Here is a 24,945-nt window from a genome sequence, read left to right as displayed (position 1 = left end):
GCATGATTTTAGCATGACTAGCAAAGTCGCTAGCAGGATTTAAGCATGACTAGAAAGTCGCTAGCATGATTTTAGCATGATTAAGCAGTCGCCAACATGATTTTAGCATGACTAGCAAGTCGCTAACATGATTTTAGCAAGTCACTAGCATGATTTTAGCATGACTAGCAAGTCGCTAGCATGATTTTAGCATTACTAGCAAGTCGCTAGCATGATTTTACCATTATTTTAGCATGATTAGCAAGTCACTAGCATGATTTTAGCATTACTAGCAAGTTGCTAGCATGATTTTAGCATGATTAGCAAGTCGCTAGCATGATTTTAGCATGATTAGCAAATCATTAGCACGACTTTAGCATGATTAGCAAGTCGTTAGCACGATTTTAGCAAGTCGTTAACATGATTTTAGCATGACTAACAAGTCGCTAGCAAGATTTTAGCAAATCGCTAGCATGATTTTAACATGATTAGCAAGTTGCTAGCATGATTTTAGCATGACTAGCAAATCATTAGCACGACTTTAGCATGACTAGCAAGTCGCTAGCAAGATTTTAGCAAGTCGCTAGCATGATTTTAGCATGACTAGCAAATCATTAGCACAACTGTAGCATAACTAGCAAGTCGCTAGCATGATTTTAGCATGACTAGCAAATCGCTAGCAAGATTTTAGCAAGTCGCTAGCATGATTTTAGCATGACTAGCAAAGTCGCTCGCAGGATTTAAGCATGACTAGCAAGTCGCTAGCATGATTTTAGCATTATTAGCAAGTCACCAACATGATTTTAGCATGACTAGCAAGTCGCTAGCATGATTTTAGCAAGTCACTAGCATGATTTTAGCACGAATAGCAAGTCGCTAGCATGATTTTAACATTACTAGCAAGTCCCTAGCATGCTTTTAGCATGATTAGCAAGTAGCTAGCATGATTTTAGCATTACTAGCAAGTCGCTAGCATGATTTTAGCAAGTCGTTAACATGACTTTAGCATGACTAGCAAGTTGCTACCATGATTTTAACATGATTAGCAAGTCGCTAGCATGATTTTAGCATGACTATCAAGTCGCTAGCACGATTTTAGCATGACTAGCAAGTCGCTAGCAAGATTTTAGTAAGTCGCTAGCATGATTTTAGCATGACTAGCAAGTCGCTAACATGATTTTAGCATGATTAGCAAGTCGCTAGCATGATTTTAGCATGATTAGCAAGTCGCTAGCATGATTTAAGCAAAACTAACATGTAGCTAACATGATTTTAGAATGACTAGCAAGTCGCTAGCAAGATTTTAGCAAGTCGCTAACATGATTTTAGCATGACTATCAAGTCGCTAGCATGATTTTAACATGACTAGCAAGTCGTTAACATGATTTTAGCAAATCGCTAGCATGATTTTAGCATGATTAGCAAGTCGCTAGCATGATTTTAACATGACTAGCAAGTCGCTAGCATGATTTTAGCATGACTAGCAAGTCGTTAGCATGATTTTAACATGACTAGCAAGTCACTAGCATGATTTTAGCATGACTAGCAAGTCGTTAGCATGATTTTAGGATGACTAGCAAATCATTAGCATGATTTTAACATGACTAGCAAGTCGCTAGCATGATTTTAGCAAGTCGCTAGCATGATTTTAACATAATTAGCAAGTCGCTAGCATGATTTTAGCATGACTAGCAAAGTCGCTAGCAGGATTGAAGCATGAATAGCAAGTCGCTAGCATGATTTTAGCATGATTAACAAGTTGCCAACATGATTTTAGCATGACTAGCAAGTCGCTAGCATGATTTTAGGATGACTAGCAAATCATTAGCATGATTTTAGCATGACTAGCAAGTCGCTAGCATGATTTTAGCATGACTAACAAATCACTACCAAGATTTTAGCAAGTCGCTAGCATGATATTAGCATGACTAGCGAAGTCGTTAGCAGGATTTAAGCATGACTAGCAAGTCGCTAGCATGATTTTAACATGATTAACATGTCATCAACATGATTTTAGCATGACTAGCAAGTCGCTAGCATGATTTTAGCAAGTCACTAACATGATTTTAACATTACTAGCAAGTCCCTAGCATGATTTTAGCATGATTAGCAAGTCGCTAGCATGATTTTAGCATGACTAGCAAGTCACTAGCATGATTTTAGCAAGTCGTTAGCATGATTTTAGCATGACTAGCAAGTTGCTAGCATGATTTTAACATGATTAGTAAGTCGCTAGCATGATTTTAGCATGACTAGCAAGTCGCTAGCATTATTTTAACATTACTAGCAAGTCGCTAGCATGATTTTAGCATTATTTTAGCATGACTAGCAAGTCGCTAGCATGATTTTAACATGACTAGCAAGTCGCTAGCATGATTTTTACATGACTAGCAAGTCGCTAACATGATTTTAGCATGACTAGAAAGTCGCTAGCACGATTTTAGCATGACTAGCAAGTCGCTAGCAAGATTTTAGTAAGTCGCTAGCATGATTTTAGCATGACTAGCAAGTCGCTAACATGATTTTAGCATGATTAGCAAGTCGCTAGCATGATTTTAGCATGACTAGCAAGTCGCTAGCAAGATTTTAGCAAGTCGCTAACATGATTTTAGCATGACTATCAAGTCGTTAGCATGATTTTAACATGACTAGCAAGTCGTTAACATGATTTTAGCAAATCGCTAGCATGATTTTAGCATGATTAGCAAGTCGCTAGCATGAATTTTAGCATGACTAGCAAGTCGCTAGCATGATTTTAGCATGACTAGCAAGTCGTTAGCATGATTTTAACATGACTAGCAAGTCACTAGCATGATTTTAGCATGACTAGCAAGTCGTTAGCATGATTTTAGGATGACTAGCAAATCATTAGCATGATTTTAACATGACTAGCAAGTCGCTAGTATGATTTTAGCAAGTCGCTAGCATGATTTTAACATAACTAGCAAGTCGCTAGCATGATTTTAGCATGACTAGCAAAGTCGCTAGCAGGATTGAAGCATGAATAGCAAGTCGCTAGCATGATTTTAGCATGATTAACAAGTCGCCAACATGATTTTAGCATGACTACCAAGTCGCTAGCATGATTTTAGGATGACTAGCAAATCATTAGCATGATTTTAGCATGACTAGCAAGTCGCTAGCATGATTTTAGCATGACTAACAAATCACTAGCAAGATTTTAGCAAGTCGCTAGCATGATATTAGCATGACTAGCGAAGTCGTTAGCAGGATTTAAGCATGACTAGCAAGTCGCTAGCATGATTTTAACATGATTAACATGTCATCAACATGATTTTAGCATGACTAGCAAGTCGCTAGCATGATTTTAGCAAGTCACTAGCATAATTTTAACATTACTAGCAAGTCCCTAGCATTATTTTAGCATGATTAGCAAGTCGCTAGCATGATTTTAGCATGACTAGCAAGTCACTAGCATGATTTTAGCAAGTCGTTAGCATGATTTTAGCATGACTGGCAAGTTGCTAGCATGATTTTAACATGATTAGCAAGTCGCTAGCATGATTTTAGCATGACTAGCAAGTCGCTAGCATTATTTTAGCATTACTAGCAAGTCGCTAGCATGATTTTAACATTATTTTAGCATGACTAGCAAGTCGCTAGCATGATTTTAACATGACTAGCAAGTCGCTAGCATGATTTTTACATGACTAGCAAGTCGCTAACATGATTTTAGCATGACTAGCAAGTCGCTAGCAAGATTTTAGCAAGTCGCTAGCATTATTTTAGCATGACTAGCAAATCATTAGCACGACTTTAGCATGATTAGCAAGTCGATAGCACGATTTTAGCATGACTAGCAACTCGCTAGCAAGATTTTAGGAAGTCGCTAGCATGATTTTAGCATGACTAGCAAAGTCGCTAGCAGGATTTAAGCATGACTAGCAAGTCGCTAGCATGATTTTAACATGATTAGCAAGTCACCAACATGATTTTAGCATGACTAGCAAGTCGCTAGCATGATTTTAGCAAGTCACTAGCATGATTTTAACATTACTAGCAAGTCCCTAGCATGATTTTAGCATGATTAACAAGTCGCTAGCATGATTTTAGCAAGTCGTTAGCATGATTTTAGCATGACTAGCAAGTTGCTAGCATGATTTTAACATGATTAGCAAGTCGCTAGCATGATTTTAACATGACTAGCAAGTCGCTAGCATGATTTTAGCATTATTTTAGCGTGATTAACAAGTCGCTAGCACGATTTTAGCATGACTAGCAAGTCACTAGCATGATTTTAGCATTATTAGCAAGTCGCTAGCAAGATTTTAGCAAGTCGCTAGCATGATTTTAGCATGACTAGCAAGTTGCTAGCATGATTTTAACATGATTAGCAAGTCGCTACCATGATTTTAGCATGACTAGCAAGTCGCTAGCACGATTTTAGCATGACTAGCAAGTCGCTAGCAAGATTTTAACATGACTAGCAAGTCGCTAGCAAGATTTTAGCAAGTCGCTAGCATGATTTTAACATGACTAGCAAGTCGTTAACATGATTTTAGCAAGACTAGCAAGTCGCTAGCATGATTTTAGCATGACTAGCAAGTCGCTAGCATGATTTTATCATGACTAGCAAGTCACTAGAATGATTTTAGCATGACTAGCAAGTCGCTAGCATGATTTTAGGATGACTAGCAAATCATTAGCATGATTTTAACATGACTAGCAAGTCGCTAGCATGATTTTAGCATGACTAGCAAGTCACTAGCAAGATTTTAGCAAGTCGCTAGCATGATTTTAACATAACTAGCAAGTCGCTAGCATGATTTTAGCATGACTAGCAAAGTCGCTAGCAGGATTTAAGCATGACTAGAAAGTCGCTAGCATGATTTTAGCATGATTAGCAAGTCGCCAACATGATTTTAGCATGACTAGCAAGTCGCTAACATGATTTTAGCAAGTCACTAGCATGATTTTAGCATGACTAGCAAGTCGCTAGCATGATTTTAGCATTACTAGCAAGTCGCTAGCATGATTTTACCATTATTTTAGCATGATTAGCAAGTCACTAGCATGATTTTAGCATTACTAGCAAGTTGCTAGCATGATTTTAGCATGATTAGCAAGTCGCTAGCATGATTTTAGCATGATTAGCAAATCATTAGCACGACTTTAGCATGATTAGCAAGTCGTTAGCACGATTTTAGCAAGTCGCTAACATGATTTTAGCATGACTAACAAGTCGCTAGCAAGATTTTAGCAAATCGCTAGCATGATTTTAACATGATTAGCAAGTTGCTAGCATGATTTTAGCATGACTAGCAAATCATTAGCACGACTTTAGCATGACTAGCAAGTCGCTAGCAAGATTTTAGCAAGTCGCTAGCATGATTTTAGCATGACTAGCAAGTCGCTAACATGATTTTAGCATGATTAGCAAGTCGCTAGCATGATTTTAGCATGACTAGCATGTCGCTAACATGATTTTAGCATGACTAGCAAGTCGCTAGCAAGATTTTAGAAAGTCGCTAGCATGATTTTAGCATGACTAGCAAGTCGCTAGCATGATTTTAGCATGATTAGCAAATCGCTAGCATGATTTTAGCATGACTAGCATGTCGCTAACATGATTTTAGCATGACTAGCAAGTCGCTAGCAAGATTTTAGAAAGTTGCTAGCATGATTTTAGAAAGTCGCTAGCATGATTTTAGCATGACTCGCAAGTCGCTAGCATGATTTTAGCATGACTAGCAAGTCGCAAGCATGATTTTGGCATGATTAGCAAGTCGCTAGTGAAAGGACCGATTCACTGGCCCGAAAACGAAGTTCCAGCGATCTGGATGAAGGTTTACTGCGTGTTCGGTCTTTTACAGTGCTTCAAGATTTGCGTTTCAATTTTAGTCTAGCTCCGTTCTAATCTGACTCCAATTTTAAGTGATCATTAAATTTAGACTGTATTTCCAATCAAAAGGTTATCACAAATATCGATTATGAATTAAACTATTTGATTATTCTAGACATTCCATATTTTCAATTATTCGTTCGTTGGAGGACCTAATGTCTATAACAAAAGTCTCCTCTCAATTTACTAGTCATTGATTTCAGGACATATCAGGATAGCCAAATATAACATTTTATTTGTCAGGTAAAATCTATCATGCCAATTACACAATTAAACAATGAGAACCCAATTCAGTTTCAATTTAGATAAATACATAACCTCAATGACTCAAAGATGTATCTAAGAGTGGGAAAGGCATACCTGACTACCAGAGAGACACACTGCAGCATGAGAGAGACCTGGTGGTTTAGCTCCAGAGACCCTCGCATACATACAGTGTGGGGGTTTTGACTACAAAGATCCCAAAGTTGTGTTTCCTCACTTGCCTTATATACCAGACCAGAACAAACAAATATTCCTATCAGTTGTAAACACAAAGACCTTTTGATGTGTCAGGAAGTCACGCAACCCAGGGTCACACCATCCCATCTGCCCCTAAAGGCAAAACACACCCAATAGCAGCAAACCCAATTCTATGGAAGTTTTCAATCTTTCTTACAGTATATGTGACTGCTATGAAACTGAGACCATTTTACCAATCGCACAGAGACCATTCAAATGTTATCAAACATGAAGGGGAAAGACAATATATTCACAAAGATATACTATGTGGAACTTATAGTGACTTTCACCAAGAGCTTTTAGGGTCAGAGGTGTGAGAGTGAGGGGTGAAGAGAGGGGGGTTGTTTAGTCTTCTTTGAAGATCCCTTAGTTTTGTTGTTTTGCTGCATGCCATCTGTTCGTACTGTATTTTAAATCCATGAGGAGATAATTTCACTCCTTACAGACGCCCCTTGGCACCGTTGGCCACACCTAACAGAGGCAAAAGGTGACATAGTCCATAGAAACATGTTTTCTGTTGTGTGCAGATGTCACCTTCAGACTTTTAGTCCAGGTTTGTTGCAATTGCAGTCGGTCAGTTTTTGTTTTTTGTTACAAAACTCTGAGCAGCTCCTGCACCGACTGTCATGGTAATCAGTCTGTAGAGTTCATGTCGTATCAGGTTTGTTGAGTCGATCAAGCATGAGTAGAAAGTGTCCTTCTGTTCTGGAGAAACATCTGTGTCCAGTGCCATCCTCTCCATGAGGTTTATCTGATCTGCTACTACTTCTTTTGTCATCTTCACGTAGAAAGTGTAGTTTGCAAGATCTGCCACATCTCTGTAGGTGGAGGAATTGTTTCACTGGTTGTGCTCCAATATATGAGACATCTATACAACTTCTGATTGACCATACAACAATTTAACACAATAACCTTGGAGATGATGTGGAATGAAAGAAGGGTTATGAGATAAACAAAACAATCATGTCAAAAGTGCGAGTGGTAAATAAGGTCTCCATTTCTCAGAGTCAAATATTTAGCGATCAGGTCTCATTTGGTTGCCAGATTGATTCCTACCATTATGCAATGTATTTTTGGATTTAGGTACTTGGTCTGGATGGAATAAGGGAAGTAGCAAAACCAATATAACCAGTATGTTTACCAGTGGTATGCATAATCAAAATATGTCATATAATTAAACATAGAAATACACAATTTCAGAATTACCATCATAAAATTGTCTATGTTACTTGTTCTACAATAAGTTCCTTGATGCAGACCTATGGTTTTAATCAAGTCAATTCAAGAATGAAATTTACAGAAACAAAGATTTCAAATCTTTTGTTTAGCTTTTCAATAATTCTTTGTGCCTTCGATGTGCAGGCTTAAGTCACACTTGATACGGCAGATTGGTTGGAAATTGTATAATTGATTTATTTCTATCTATTTAGAAAAATTTGTATTGCCATTACACATATGCTGTAAACTAGTGGGCCCCCTAGTTTGCAACAATGCCAATGACTGGACATAAATATTTTTTCTAAGAGACCAATTGCATTAATGAATAGGTCTCATTTGAATTTTTCAAGTAGAATTTGAATTCTACTTCTGTATTCAGAAATTAAATTAATTGATGTGTGACTGTAGCCATGCAAGTCCTATACACATTACAGTACTTACATACAATAAGTTCATTACACCATTCAATTTGCAAGACTTTAAGATTGCAAAAATGTTTGCCATTATTGAAGTGAAATTTCCTTTGACCTATATGTATGAAGTCAATAATGTGTGATAGATTAAAATGAGCAATTTAGACCTGGATATCCTTATGAATTATGCCAGGTAAGGATGTAGTGTGGTCATTGTAATAAAGTGTGTTTGTATGTTTGTGTTTAGGAGATGGGTGGAGTGTAGTCTATTATAATCTGTGTTGTATAATTTGGTTCCAATGCTACATTGGGAGGTCATGTAACTACTTGTGCAGTGCTATGAGTGTGAATGACCCCTTGAAGTATCTCGTGCCCATCTCCTTGTTGTGTGTGTAAGTTGGTGTAGGTGGGACCAGACATCCTTGTGGAATTTCTTCCTCAGAGTGGTATCAGTCCGTCTGAAAGGAAAACAGACAGAGAGGAAAACAGTTTAATCTTTAGCCTTTTCACAAATTGTTTGAAAGATGGTGGATCTTACTTTTCCTGTGATGGCCACAGCCATAATTTTGTTACAGAATTTACAAAATTTGTTTTTGTTTCAAAGACATGCATCATTATCATGATCATGTTTTGCAATAAAAAGGCCAGAATAAACCAAATGTCAATGATTAGCTTGAAAAGTTAGTGTTTCAGCACAGTCTAAGCATGGTGCACCTCAAGCTGTTTACAGTACACAGTCTGCTGTGTTGCATTATGTCACCCAGGTCTGCTGGGAAAATCTCTTTGTCATATAGTTTTTACGCTAGTCAGATCTGAATACAGGACATGAGTTTGCCAGTTTAGTTACTGTACTATTAGCTTAGTTAATTGGTATTTTCTTATGCTAATCATACCTTGACCATTTCCATCTCTGTACTCTGCAGAGATTCGTAACTCTCTCACTGATTTTAACATTACACACAACTTCAATCACATGCCAAAGTAAAATGAGCTCTCTGATCAGATTCTGAGTTTGTTCTCCCAGAGAGGGGTGCATGGGACCCCACTGTGTTCGTGGCTTTGTTGCAAGAAAAAACAAACTTGTAACTTCCCTCGTTACTGGGTTGCGTGTCAACAAACCAAATTTAAATTATTAATTTTAAAACTTTACTGCTGATCCACCAAGTTGTGATCAAAATTTAGATCATTAATTAATTATAATATTTCCTAGTTTCCATTCGTATTTCGTTAGGAGCCTGGGTCGCTTAGAGACCTGTTTTGGCCAGAACAGACTCACGACACATCTGGGCTAGTCCAGGTCCGTAGTCAGCGGCTAATCCGTAGATTGCTTACCTTAATGCAGCCATTTCCTCAATAGACTCAAAAAGAATAATTTTTTATGCAATCCCTAAGAAATAGCATGCTAGGCCAGTTTGGTGAACAGAACTCCCGAGCTTTAATGACGCGCCCCCGGCTTCGTACATTAATCTCTCGGCCTGACTCACCCTAGCACGCGAGGATGCGGAAACACCAGCGGTCACTAACCTACTAAACGAATGATTTCAGACAATATCAAAAATTAATCAAGATTAACATGTATCCTGCTAAGCAGGAATACTTTCAATTCAAAGTAATTGATCACAACTGATCAGCAGAAAAGTGGGAAAAATAAATAAAAGAAAAACAAAAAGAACACAAAACAAAATAAACACTGAAAACAAATAAAACTAAAGTAATTTAAATACCCAGAACACAGCCTCATAAACATTTAGCACCCAAATGTATGTGACACTTTCTCAGGACCGTTCCCGTGCTCATCCTTGGGGGTAGAGACAAATGGTTTTCAAAAGATGTTGATTGAGACACACGCTCACCAGGGGAAATACCATTTTTCCACTCACACCTGAAGAAGTTATATTGACCTCCCATTTGCATCTGTTGCTAATCTCTGTGACTACAATCTGGGATTGGTCAACATTTTCTTTTAGTTTTGAGCTGAGCTGTTACTAACTGCATCCTTTTAAGAATCTCTTTGAGTGTGAGAAAGTTTTGGGGGTTGGGCAAACCCAGAGCAAATGCCGATTACGTCTCTATTGTTCTAGATTCAGAGGTCTGTCTGTCTGCTTAAAGACAAAGACTGAAACTCGTACAAACTTGAAGTAATTTTGTAAACTCTAAAGTAAAACCAAACTATAAGCTATAGTTATTCAGATTGAACTTTAAAATCCGCTGTGCGGAAAGTATCTTCATTGTTATGACAATTGTGAGATCACACTGTGGCCACATGGCAATCCTATGCTCCTACACATGGATCACTGCAGCTATATTGAAAGTAGCAGAGTGTACCAATTAGGAGACAAACAAATTCATTATAGACACACATTCAACTTGAAATTGCTATACAATTCCAGTTATCCTATTTTTAAACAAGACACCTGGTCTAGTATGCATGTAGCATCTACAACCTTTACCTAAGTGTTTTACACACTTACAGTAAAGCAGTCATGTTCTTAAAGAATAAACTCAACTAGCCTATGTGTACATTTAGTATCACAAACAACTATAATGTGTGGTCTATACACACAATGTGTTTAACACAATTACAAACTTGAAAATACAAACAGGATAATGTTGTCAGATTAGAGTTTCTTTTGAAATACTCTAAATTTTAATTTCATTGCTCTGTCTTGCCCAACTTCACTTTCACATACAAAAGGATTTTAGTGAGGACTCGTACATAACTGTTTGCCTTTCCAATGTTGCACAGATATTATAGCCACTAAACAATGGTGACAGGAGATGGTTCATTTCAGAATTAAGATTCTACTTTACAGCCCTATTTTGAGTACCAGAATAAAATGTGGATGATCTTATTCCATTTTTAAGTTTTCTTCTCTTACGAGATTCTGATTTTGGCTCAAGAGACTTCATTCTTTATCTACTCTGCTGCTATCATGTCCCTGTTAGTTCATGTGGTTTCGTCTAATTCTTAAACCCCACCGGATTTCTACGTCTCCGGTCTAATTTATGAGTATTCCGACTCATTCTACAAATGTGTATATATTGGGTGCGTCTAGGCTTTCCCTCAACACTTCTAAAAAGGTAAATAAGAAATGACTTACCGCAGCAGATGGAGAAAAGGAAGGAGAAGCTCAAACCTCTTTCCAGGATCACATTTGAATGTTGCGCTGGAAAAACCCTCGCCTCATAATGGGAGATCACTAGGGAAAGTCACCAACTGAAAGGACCGATTCACTGGCCCGAAAACGAAGTTCCAGCGATCTGGATGAAGGTTTACTGCGTGTTCGGTCTTTTACAGCGCTTCAAGATTTGCGTTTCAATTTTAGTCTAGCTCCGTTCTAATCTGACTCCAATTTTAAGTGATCATTAAATTTAGACTGTATTTCCAATCAAAAGGTTATCACAAATATCGATTATGAATTAAACTATTTGATTATTCTAGACATTCCATATTTTCAATTATTCGTTCGTTGGAGGACCTAATGTCTATAACAAAAGTCTCCTCTCAATTTACTAGTCATTGATTTCAGGACATATCAGGATAGCCAAATATAACATTTTATTTGTCAGGTAAAATCTATCATGCCAATTACACAATTAAACAATGAGAACCCAATTCAGTTTCAATTTAGATAAATACATAACCTCAATGACTCAAAGATGTATCTAAGAGTGGGAAAGGCATACCTGACTACCAGAGAGACACACTGCAGCATGAGAGAGACCTGGTGGTTTAGCTCCAGAGACCCTCGCATACATACAGTGTGGGGGTTTTGACTACAAAGATCCCAAAGTTGTGTTTCCTCACTTGCCTTATATACCAGACCAGAACAAACAAATATTCCTATCAGTTGTAAACACAAAGACCTTTTGATGTGTCAGGAAGTCACGCAACCCAGGGTCACACCATCCCATCTGCCCCTAAAGGCAAAACACACCCAATAGCAGCAAACCCAATTCTATGGAAGTTTTCAATCTTTCTTACAGTATATGTGACTGCTATGAAACTGAGACCATTTTACCAATCGCACAGAGACCATTCAAATGTTATCAAACATGAAGGGGAAAGACAATATATTCACAAAGATATACTATGTGGAACTTATAGTGACTTTCACCAAGAGCTTTTAGGGTCAGAGGTGTGAGAGTGAGGGGTGAAGAGAGGGGGGTTGTTTAGTCTTCTTTGAAGATCCCTTAGTTTTGTTGTTTTGCTGCATGCCATCTGTTCGTACTGTATTTTAAATCCATGAGGAGATAATTTCACTCCTTACACTAGCATGATTTTAGCATGACTAGCAAGTCGCTAACATGATTTTAGCATGACTAGCGAGTCGCTAGCAAGATTTTAGCAAGTCGCTAGCATGATTTTAACATGACTAACAAGTCGCTAACATGATTTTAGCATGACTAGCAAGTCGCTAGCAAGATTTTAGCAAGTCGCTAGCATGATTTTAACATGACTAACAAGTCGCTAACATGATTTTAGCATGACTAGCAAGTCGCTAGCATTATTTTAGCATGACTAGCAAGTCGCTAACATGATTTTAGCATGACTAGCAAGTCGCTAACATGATTTTAGCATGACTAGCAAGTCGCTAGCATTATTTTAGCATGACTAGCAAGTCGCTAACATGATTTTAGCATGACTAGCAAGTCGCTAGCATGATTTTAGCATGACTAGCAAGTCGCTAGCATTATTTTAGCATGACTAGCAAGTCGCTAACATGATTTTAGCATGACTAGCAAGTCGCTAGCATGATTTTAATAGATAGATAGATAGATAGATAGATAGATAGATAGATAGATAGATAGATAAGGTTTGAAGATAGATAGATAGATAGATAGATAGATAGATAGATAGATAGATAGATAGATAGATAGATAGATAGATAGATAGACAGATAGACAGATAGATAGATAGATAGATAAGTTATTAGTTAGAAAGAACATAGATAGCTTAAAGCTTAATTGAGTATCAATGGCTTCTAGCAGTTTACATTAAACATAGTTCAAACAGACATGGACTTTTGGTCAATGAAAGTCTATGGGACTTTTTTTTTATTTTTAATATTAATTTTTAAGAAAACCATAACTCAAACCAGTCTGAAAAGGTATAGCAATCTAAGTCAGAACAGTATGAAGATCTGACCCGAGTTTGGATTATGTAGCTTGAACGGTCTAGGAGGAGTTAGTGTCTAAAAATTTTGCGCTCAGAAAAATAAGAAGAAGAAGAAGAAGAAAAGAAGAAGTTTAAATAGGATTTCAGTAAGTTGGCTTTCCCAAGCCAACTTAACTAGGTAAAGCTAGACAAACGGTCTTCTCAAACCTTATAAACAGCAACTTTAACAACACTCGTACTCTTTTTGCTACCGTTGAGAGACTAACAAACACCCCAAGTCAGATTTCCAGTGAAATGCTCTCCGACAACAAATGCAACTAAATAAAAAGTTTGTTAGCAAACTTTAAGTTGGCTTGAGAAAGCCTAGCCAGTAAGTTTTAAGTAGTTTTAAAAGCTTTTAGTTTAAAGAAAGTTTAAAGGTTTTCAGTTTGAAGTAGTTTTAGTTTGATTGATAAAGTCTGAAGATAGATAGGCTAGATAGATCTAAATAGTTTGAAAATAGAAAGATTTATAGATATAAATAGTTAGAAGATATAGTTTGAATGTGAATAGATAGATATGAGGTTACTAGGGTAGGCTACCCAGGGTGGTAGCATGATTAGCTAGTTGCTTGCATGATTTTAGTAAGACTAGCAAGTCGCTAGCATGATTTTAGCATGACTAGCAAGTAGCTAGCATGATTTACCATGATTAGCAAGTTGCTAGCATGATTTTAGCATGACTAGCAAGTCCCTAGCATGATTATAACATGATTAGCAAGTTGTTAGCATGATTCTAGCAGGACTAGCAAGTTGCTAGCATGATTCTAGCATGACTAGCAAGTCGCTAGCATTATTTTAACAAGACTAGCAAGTCGCTAGCATGATTTTAGCATGACTAGCAATTTGCTAGCATGATTTTAGAATGACTAGCAAGTTGCTAGCATGATTATAACATGACTAGCGAGTCGCTAGCATGATTTTTAGCATTACTAGCAAGTCGCTAGCATGATTTTAGCATTACTAGCAAGTCGCTAACATGATTTTACCATGACTAGCAAGTCACTAGCATGATTTTAGCATGACTAGCAAGTCATTAGCATGATTTTAGCATTATTATAGCATGACTAGCAAGTCACTATCATTATTTTATCATGACTAGCAAGTTGCTAGCATGATTCTAGCATGACTAGCAAATCCCTAGCATGATTTTAGCATTACTAGCAAGCCGCTAGCATGGTTTTAGCAAGACTAGCAAGTCGTTAGCATGATTGTAGTATGACTAGCAAGTCGCTAGCATGATTTTTAGCACGACTAGACATGATTTTAGCATTATTTTAGCATGACTAGCAAGTCGCTAGCATGACTTTAGCATTATTTTAGCATGACTAGCAAGTCGCTAGCATGATTCTAGCATGAATAACAATTCGCTAGCATGATTTTAGCATGACTAGCAAGTCGCTAGCATGATTTTAGCATGACTAGCAAGTCGCTAGCATGATTTTAGCAAAACTAGCAAGTCGTTAGCATTATTGTAGTATGACTAGCAAGTCGCTAGAATGATTTTAGCATTACTAGCAAGTCGCTAGCATGTTTTTAGCATGACTAGCAAGTCGCTAGCATGATTTTTGCAAGACTAGCAAGTCGCTAGCATGGTTTAAGCAAGACTAGCAAGTCGTTAGCATGATTGTAGTATGACTAGCAAGTCGCTAGCATGATTTTTAGCATGATTGTAGTATGACTAGCAAGTCGCTAGCATAATTTTAGCACGACTAGCAAGTTGCTAGCATGATTTTAGCATTATTTTAACATGACTAGCAAGTCGCTAGCATGATTTTAGCAAAACTAGCAAGTCGCTAGCATGATTTTAGCAAGACTAGGAAGTCGCTAGCATGATTTTAGCAAGACTAGCAAGTCATTAGCATGATTTTAGCAAGACTAGCAAGTCGTTAGCATGATTTTAGCATTACTAGCAAGTCGCTAGCATGATTTTAGCACGACTAGCAAGTCTCTAGCATGATTTTAGCACGAATAGCAAGTCATTAGCATGATTTTAGCAAGACTAGCAAGTCGCTAGCATGATTTTAGCAAAACTAGCAAGTCGCTAGCATGATTTTAGCTAAACTAGCAAGTCGCTAGCATGATTTTAGCAAGACTAGCAAGTCGCTAGCATGATTTTAGCAAGACTAGCAAGTCATTAGCATGATTTTAGCAAGACTAGCAAGTCGCTAGCATGATTTTAGCATGACTAGCAAGTCGCTAGCATGATTTTAGCAAGACTAGCAAGTCGTTAGCATGATTTTAGCACGACTAGCAAGTCGCTAGCATGATTTTAGCATTATTTTAACATGACTAGCAAGTCGCTAGCATTATTTTAGCATGACTAGCAAATCGCTAGCATGATTTTAGCATTATTTAGCATGACTAGCATGTCGCTAGCATGATTTTAGCATGACTAGCAAGTCGCTAGCATGATTTTAGCATTACTAGCAAGTCGCTAGCATGATTTTAGCACGACTAGCAAGTTGCTAGCATGATTTTAGCAGATAGATAGATAGATAGATAGATAGATAGATAGATAGATAGATAGATAGATAAGGTTCGAAGATAGATAGATAGATAGATAGATAGATAGATAGATAGATAGATAGATAGATAGATAGATAGATAGATAGATAGATAGATAGATAGATAAGGTTTGAAGATAGATAGATAGATAGATAGATAGATAGATAGATAGATAGATAGATAGATAGATAGATAGATAGATAGATAGATAGATAGATATTACTTCATAATTCACTACAGGTGAATAGGGTAACATTTTTAACTAGCAGATATCACCATGAAACTTTCCCAGTTGATTACCTACATTAAGATGAGAAAAAAATGTATTACAAACTTTCTGTAATTTTATGTTTAAATATGCAAATTAGGCATTATCTAATTAAATATGCGCTAATTTGCCTATATTTTAAAACGAAAATCTCAGAATTGGATAAAGCCAGGTTTAAAATTCTTTTTTCATTGTGTTCACATATTAGATGGGGAAATAATTACAGAGGGATTTATGGATATCTACTTTTGTTATCCTGTAAATCAGAATATACTGTCAATAGCCTTAAAAAATGTATTTTCGCCATGTTTTTTGGAATAAAATGTTATATAAATCAGGCTAGGAATAATATATTTACAAATCCCTCTGTAATTGTCTTCATAATATAACTAGGTACAAGACTGGAAAGTTTGGTGTATATAGGTGCTACTGAAGTGGAGATTTCGGACTTGGAGTATGAGAGAAAAGTAATTTTGAAAAAATGGGCTTTAAAGATTTATATTGTAAAAATTCCACACATTTTTATATGAAAACATTGCTAACAAGCAAAACAACTGGCCAAGTAATTATTTATAACAATGTAAACTGAATAAAACAACATTGCCAAATAAGACCTTCAACTAACCACAGAGAACCACAAATACACAAACAAGCAGCCACTGTTGTGTAGAGTGCACTTTATTTATAGATTGGCTTATATCTAAACCACCCTGGTACCCATCGACAGCTTACGTTCAGATGCGCTTCCCGAGTGCATTTCACTGGGTAATCCATTACTAATTTTCCTTTTCCCCCTTGCAAGTGACAACTGCTGTACTCTTTTCGATGATTGACGCGAAGTTATTTTCATTCATTCACTCAAGATACCGCGGAGAGCTAAACCAAACAAGGAAGCGTCAAAGCATACCATGTGACGATTCTGAACGAATCACGTTGTCAGAAATTATCTTAAGCCAATGAGATTGCGCATTTAGAGTTAAATCCCCTTTTTTACTTTCACGATTGGTTGCTGATAAAAAGTAAATAACCATATTTGGATCCGACAGCATTGTACAGAAGAGAGAGAGCTTTCCAGCAGTGTACGTGATGACTGGGTACAGGCAGAGATCGCGGAGCAGCATGTTGATTTAGAACGCCAACTTTTGTTGAATTTATGAGAAATCTACAGACGCAAACAGACAAAGTGCAGTAAAATAAAGACCTAAATGTGTATTTTGGACTTTTTTTTCACCACAAGTCTAAAAGAAGACATGTTATTGAAGACAAATATCCAAAAATCTCAAAATTGACCAAAAAAAAAAAAAAACAATGTTTTTGCCTGCCGTGTCTCGCCTTAACTGTTTAGAAGCAGATCTTAGAAGTTCTGGGACTTTTCCAAACTCCCTGAAAACTGCAGTTGTTAAGCCCCTCCTGAAAAAGAGCAATCTTGATAACACCATATTGAGCAACTATAGACCAATATCAAATCTTCCTTTTATAGGCAAGATTATTAAAAATGTTGTTTTTAATCAGCTGAACTACTGCTTAAACTCAAATAAATACCTGGGCAATTTTCAATCTGGTTTCTGACTGCACTGAATGTGCCAAAACTTTCTTCAGTTAAACAAGGACAAAAGTCATTGCATTTGGAAACAAAGAGGAAGTTCTTAAAGTGAATGCGTACCTTGACTCTAGGGGTCAACTAAAAATCAAGTCAAGAATCTTGGTGTGATTGTGGAGTTTCAGCAGTCATGTCAAAGCAGTAATTAATTCAGCATACTATCATTGCAAAAACATTACAATAATTAGAGGTTTAGTTTCCAGTCAAGACTTGAGAAACTTAACTTGGAGAACAGAAAATCAGAGCATATCACACCAGTCCTCAGGTCCTTACTGTCACAATCTGGCTGGGTTGAGGAGTGGAGATGGAGCAGGATAACCAGAGTAGATGAATATAACGTTTATTAAATAAAACACTGCAAATGAATACAAACAAACAAAAACCGGGAGCAAGAAGGAGCACATGAAACATAAGTAACATTACATTGACCGACAAACGGGGGAAACGGGGGCGTGATCACAAACAAGATAACAGGATAATGAGGGGGAAATACAAATATGGGCATGAACAAACCAAATGGAAACAAAACTAGAGGGGAAGACAAAGACTAAACCATTAGAACTGGAAACATAGGGGGAAAAAACACTAGGAGAACAGAACAGAACAAGACATAATCCTGACATTACCCCCCCCCCCCCCTCCCCGAAGGCATGTCTCACTCCTAATAACATCTATAGGGGAGGGAGGGTGGGCGCCCTGGAGACAGCTAGGTAGGGACACAGGATACAGAGGTGGTCTCCAGAGCGGATCAGGGAGCTCAGGGGGCCATGGCCGGGTAAACAGTCCAGGTGGCCATGGCGGATCTGGGGGCTCAGGAAGCCATGGCCGAGTAAATAGTCCAGGTGGCCATGGCGGATCTGGGGGCTCAGGAAGCCATGGTCGAGTAAACAGTCCAGGTGGCCATGGCGGATCTGGGGGCTCAGGAAGCCATGGCCGAGTAAACAGTCCAGGTGGCCATGGCGGATCTGGGGGCTCAGGAAGCCATGGCCGAGTAAACAGTCCAGGAGGCCATGGCTGATCAGGGGAGTAGCCCCCCCCCCAAAATTTTCTTGGGGAAACTTAAGGCATAGTCCACCCAGGAGAGCACGGAAGGGCGTGCTGGAGAAAGCGCTGGCTCTTGAGGAGCGGGCTCTGGACGGCGCTCTTGAGGAGCGGGCTCTGGACGGCTGGACGACCCCAGCGGAGATTCAGGAGGGCTGGGCGTCTCCAGCGGAGACACTGAAGGAGCAAGCTCTGGGCGAGCGGTCACTGGAGGGCGCTCTGGTGGCGCGGTCACTGGAGGGCTGGGCGGAACCAGCGGAGACTCTGGGAGGCTGGGCGGAACCAGCGGAGACTCTGACTTGGCGGTAGCCATCTTGGGTGCAGACTCAGGCTTGGCGGCCATCTTGGCCGGGAACTCAGGCTTGACGGCCATCTTGGCCGGGGACTCAGGAACGAAAGCCGTCTTGCATGCAGACTCTGGCGTGATAGCCATCTTGCTGACAGACTCATGCGTGGCAGCCATCTTGCTTGCAGACTTTAGCGTGGCAGCCATCTTGCTTGCAGAATCTGGCATGGCAGCCATCTTGTGTGCAGACTCTGGCGTGGCAGCCATCTTGCTTGCAGACTCTGGCGTGGCAGCCATCTTGCTTGAAGACTCAGGCGTGGCAGCCATCTTGAGGGCAGATAGTAACATGGCGGCCATCTTGTGAACCGACTCTGGCGTGGCGGCTGGCGGGCTTGAGCGCGGAGAGGAAGCCGGCAGACTAGAGCGCGGAGAGGGGGCCGGCCGCATCGGGCTGAGGACATCGGCGGAGCTTTGGAGGATGACTGGGGATAGGAGACTGGGCTGGCGGTCCGATCCGTTGGGACGGTATGTGGGGATTTTCGGCTTAGGACAGGCTGACCCGACGTGACGCGTTTCAGAGGGGACTGAACGATGAGACCTACTGACACTCTTATTTCTTCGAGTTTAAAATCAGAGCCATTTAAATAAAGAATGAGATTGATCAGTTCGATCAAGGAGAAATTACAGGCAGGAGAATCACAACGAATCATCTCATCATTCAGTCCCATCAGAAACACGGCACAGAGAGAAGCATCGGGCCAGCCCACCTGATGTGATAGCTCGAGGAAATCCTCCACATATCGCTCCAACTCTCGACCGCCCTGCCGCAGTCTCCTTAGCTTTTCCTCAGCCCGACTCATCTTCTGTTTGTTTGGTCGGTCAATCTGTCACAATCTGGCTGGGTTGAGGAGTGGAGATGGAGCAGGATAACCGGAGTAGATGAATATAAAGAAGTTTATTAAATAAAACACTGCAAATGAATACAAACAAACAAAAACCGGGAGCAAGAAGGAGCACATGAAACATAAGTAACATTACATTGACCGACAAACGCGGTGTGCAAACACAGACTCTTAAATACACTGAAACGGGGGCGTGATCACAAACAAGATAACATGATAACGAGGGGGAAATACAAATATGGGCATGAACAAACCAAATGGAAACAAAACTAGAGGGGAAGACAAGGACTAAACCATTAGAACTGGAAACATAGGGGGAAAAACACTAGGAGAACAGAACAGAACAAGACATAATCCTGACACTTACACTGGCTTCCAGTTATGTTTAGGATTGATTTTAAAGTACTTTTACTCGTTTATAAATCACTTAATGCCCTAGGACCTAAATACATTGCAGATATTCTCACTGAATATAAACAGACCACTCAGATCATTAGGATTGAGTCAGTTAGAAATATCAAGGGTTCACACCAAACAAGGGGAATCCGCTTTTAGCTATTATGCCGCCTGCAGTTGGAATCAGCTTCCAGACGAAATCAGATGTGTTAAAACATTAGCCACATGTTGTTGTTGTTTCTGTTGCCTGCCGAATGTACTAAAGTGATTATTTACAAATTCGCCATTCAATAATAATACTCTAATAAATCGTAATCCGGTTCGTTTTGTTTGACAACGCAATTCGCCACGCGCACGCTCCGCCCATCCGCGCGTCCGCCCAAATGAATGGAAGTCTCGAGAATGGAGCGCCCAGGTGGAGCAGAGAGTCGAAACTGCCCTGTCCAGTACTTCATTTACAGGTCAGATACATCTGTAAATAGACTATTGTAGTTTTGTTTACTTCGTTAAACTGCTTGCAAATATTATCAATAGCAGTCCGTTTGCTGAAAAATTAACAAAATGGCATAACTTGTAAAGAGTAGGAACTTAGCAGACAAATATTGACATTGTTTTATAACACGTTTAGAGGGGGCTAAGGCTAACAACAATACAACCCTTACAAAAATTAACCATGTTTTCACTAAAAACCAAAAACCATTGTTACTATAGTTAAACTATGGTAACCACAAATTAACAAAGGTTTTGCTACACTTGGTATTTGTAGTAAATGGTATTTGTAGAAAAACTCTGGTTTTACCATAGGCCTAATTAAACCATGGTTAATTTTCCTAAGGACAAAACATGACCCATGATAATGCAAAAAAAAATTCAGTATTAGGATTTTGCTAAAGATATAATCAAGATGTAGCTATTATTGTACACTGTAACCGATTTTTGTAATTTGAACAGTATTTTACTGTAATATCTACAGTAAGATACTGTAAAATGTATATACAGTATTTTACTGTAAACTGCAAAGGATTATGGGAAAATATATGATCACTACTGTAATTCTCCACTACTGTAAATCCGTTTACAGTAGTGAACTTGCCCGCGAAAAATTGACCAATGGCAAGGGAGATTTTTTTTTCTCCTGTTGAGAGGAAGTGGCGGTAAAAAGGACAAAAGAGAAATGTTGCATCAATAACTCGACAAAAAGGTTAGTATATTATTTCTGTTTTATGAAAAACTGAACAATTTTAATTTGTTTTCACTTGTTAACAGCAAACTAACAATATTCATCGTGTTTTTCATGTCGCTAGCCTTTTTTTTCTGACTGACGGCCGGGGCGCCGCCATAACGGTGAAAACATGGACTGGTGAGTAAATTAAGGTGACCTATATTAGTCGAAATAAACTTTATTTAAACTGAGAAACACGTTTGTATATTCGGCTGCCCTTTAATGCAAGTTAGTTCGTCTGACGAGCCCTTACTCAAGCTTAACAGCAAACTGAGGTGAAATACTGAGGTAAAGTGCGTTAAGCAACACCACTGTTTCTGTGGAGATTTTAAACTGTATTTTCAAGCCCTTCTTTTGTTTGTTATTTTCAAGTTTCTGGTCTGGATGTCGTCTGTAACGTCGGAGCGCGGAGGTGTATTTTGGATCTTCTTCTGTGAATGACTGCCATAGTATCGACGATAACATGAACTGGTAAGCTAATAATGTCAGTAAGCCGAAGTTGACAAACTTAACGTTAGTCACAGAGCAGCATAATATCTTTTAAACGCTGCCTCTTTATAGCTGGCAAGGTAATTCTCTTCAAATGATGTTTAAGTAAGAAATGTGTGTATGAATGTCGTATGTAACTTTATAGACGGTCCCTTCAGTGACAGACGTGACATAAACAGCGCGCTAACATGAAACACTGAGGTAAAACTGAACACCGCGGTTAACTGCATCTTTTGTGTTTTATTTTCAAGTTTGTGGTCTCGTGGTCATGTCGTCTGCATCGGAGGTGTATTAGAGTCTTTTCTGGTGATTGCCGTCGTCGCGGTGCAAACAACAGGTGAGCTTCCCCTTTCATCAATTTAACTAAGTTAATGTTAACGTTACTAAATTAGCCAAATTAGCCACAGGCTGCTGTTCTCCACTGACTTGCAGAACAGGTTAACTTTTTAAAGAGAGTAACGAGCTAGCAATATATTAATATAGCAAGTTTTGCTAATAAATATGATGCTTATTTTATTAAAAATGTAAATGTTAATACTGTACAGTAGTTGTCTTTTCTGATCATAAACTATAGTAACACTAAAAGGGTGTTGTAACTTGTGACACTGTCTGTTACAGGAGATTTCTCCAAGCACTAACTGGATGCTGACCATCAGATGCAGAATCATCATACAGCCAGCTGTCCATTTTACAGACATGCAGAATCAGGTAACCCAAAACACATTTTGTTTTACATTGCATTTACATTCATGCATTTTTCAGATGCTTTTATCCTAAGCAAGTTATATTGTATTTATATTGTTATTTATTGTATTTCGTAAGGTATTCATTTCCTGGGGGGTGTTCCATAAAACAAGTTTACCAAATAAGTCAGGCTTATTTCAGTTAGTCTGACTTATTTTGTGCCAAGTCAAGTGACAATAAGTCAGACTAACTGAAATAAGCCTGGCTTATTTGGTAAACTTGTTTTATGGAACACCCCCCTGGGAATGTTTTTTATTACCATGTCTTGTCACATCAAGATTGAGTTTGCATGCGCATATTATTTCTATTAAACCAGCATTTAAACAGCAAAATGCAGCTGCTTCAGGTGTCTTTACCTTACTGTAACCTTTAAATTCATAATAGCAATCTTACCATCTGTCAAATTTAGATTATTGTTACTGTAAAGCAACAAATAGAGATTTTTTTAATCGTAGTAGGCTTATTATATGCACAGACTTTCTAGGAAACACACGTTTAGAATGTTTATATGAACAGATTAGTTAGCATTTAGCATGGTCTGTGGCAGACTTTACTAAGTGTCAGGGCAACAAAATTAGATAAACAAGAATGTAATATTAAGTCATTTAAATCATGAAGAAAATATTGTCTTTGTGCTCCATTTAGTAAAAACGGTTTTAAACAAAGCCATGTCTTGCGTCTCTGCACACAGCAGTGTTTAATTACTGAATGAATTTACCTTTTTTAAACACCTTGAATCAGTGATTCACTGGCCCATTCATAAAATTCTTTATAAAAAAAATTCAATAAAAAGTTTCTTCAGTTTTTTTTCTTACTACAGCGTTCATATGTAGTATATAATAAAAATAAAAAAATGCATACAGCATCAAGTTCGACAGTTGAGGCAAATTCTATAAACACTGCTTTAAAAAAATCTTTTTTTTTTCTTGTGCTTGCAGGTTCGTTCAGACAGTCAATCTTTGTGGCAGCAAATGCATTGACAGTCACAGATCAGATGGACTTCTGGAAAGAGGGTGCAAACAACAAGCATCAGCCTGAATTCCATTCTGCTGTTTCTCATCAGAGAGCTTGTCAACTTTGACTCAAAATTACTAAAATTTAACACAACACAAACTCATTTTTACTGTATGATTTTATTTTATTTACACTACCAGACAAAGCTTTTGAACAGTAAGATTTTAAATGTTTTTAAAGTAGGTCTCTTCTGCTCACTAAGCCTGCATTTATTTGATCCAAAGTACAGTAAAAACAGTACACTTTTGAGCCGTTTTCTTTTTGAATATATTTTAAAATGTCATTAATTCAAAGCTGAATTTTTAGGATCATTACTGCAGTCACATGATCCTTCAGTAATCATTCTAATTATCTGATTTTCTGCCCAAAAACTATTATTATGATGTTGCTGAGATTAATATAATGCTAAAAACAGTGAAGTAGTTCCCTTCCGGGAACTCGAGCCGCGTCAGGAACGCTATGGGGAACGCCATTGGCGGGCCGCACTCTGAATCATGTCTACAACCAATGAACGACGGGGGTGACGTCACAGGCGCGGTGACGTCACCGACCAGGAAGTATAAAGCACGTGCGTTTGAAGCCGGCGGCAGCTTTTGTCATTCAGCGAGAGCGCTCTGTGTCTGTGTCTGTCTATGCCATTTTGCTGTTTTTTCGTGCCCAGTTTGGTACACTTTATTTTGAGCAAATGGCATCTAAACAACCCTTTAGAAAAGAGAGTTTGGTGGTGAAGCGCCCACATAAGCAGTGTGTCCCTCCTTGCCAACGCTTCATTGTTGGTGGGGATACACACAGCTTATGTGTGGTCTGCTTGGGAGCGGAGCACGCTCAGTCAGCCCTCGAAAAGGCTGGCTGTGAGCACTGTGACCGTCTGCCGGTGCGCGTGCTTCGCTCCCGGAAAGCCCTCTTCGAGGAGGGGGCTTTCACCAGCGTGCCCCGTGGGTCTGGCCCCGCTTCCGTCGAGGCGGAGCGGCGGCTGCACTCGTGGGGCTCGCAGCTCGATCTGCTGGAGGGTATGGAGACGGGTGACCCCCTATCTCCGCCCTCACTCAGCGGATCGAGCGACCTCCTCCTGGATGCGGAAGCCCGCGCTGCGGTTTCTTCCCCCCAGGAGGAGGTCCCTGAGTTCCTCTTGTCTTCCTCTGAGGAGGTTGACATCGAAAGTATTCATGAGGAATCTCAACCACCACCACGCTCGCCTCACTACGAGGAGCTCGTAGAGGTGCTGACTCATGCGGTTGCCAAGCTCAACATCTCTTGGCCCGCAGAACAAAGTAAAACCCATGAGCCGCAGCGAAGCCGATTAGATGATCGCTTCCTGTGGACAAAGTCAGCACCTCCAAAACG

At 39.0% G+C, this 24,945-nt stretch overlaps 1 long non-coding RNA gene across 1 annotated transcript; it reads left to right on the top strand.

The window, feature by feature from the left end:
* Positions 1–22,095: 22,095 nt before the first annotated feature.
* LOC141325126 (uncharacterized) lies at positions 22,096–23,814 on the top strand. The gene is made up of 3 exons (XR_012353743.1): positions 22,096–22,180; positions 22,462–22,551; positions 23,526–23,814. It is a non-coding gene; the product is annotated as an uncharacterized lncRNA (long non-coding RNA).
* Positions 23,815–24,945: the final 1,131 nt, after the last annotated feature.

This window comes from Garra rufa, chromosome 2 (assembly GCF_049309525.1).
Source record: "Garra rufa chromosome 2, GarRuf1.0, whole genome shotgun sequence".
In the NCBI taxonomy this organism is placed as follows: Eukaryota; Metazoa; Chordata; class Actinopteri; order Cypriniformes; family Cyprinidae; genus Garra; species Garra rufa.
This window is presented reverse-complemented; position numbering and strand designations above follow the sequence as displayed.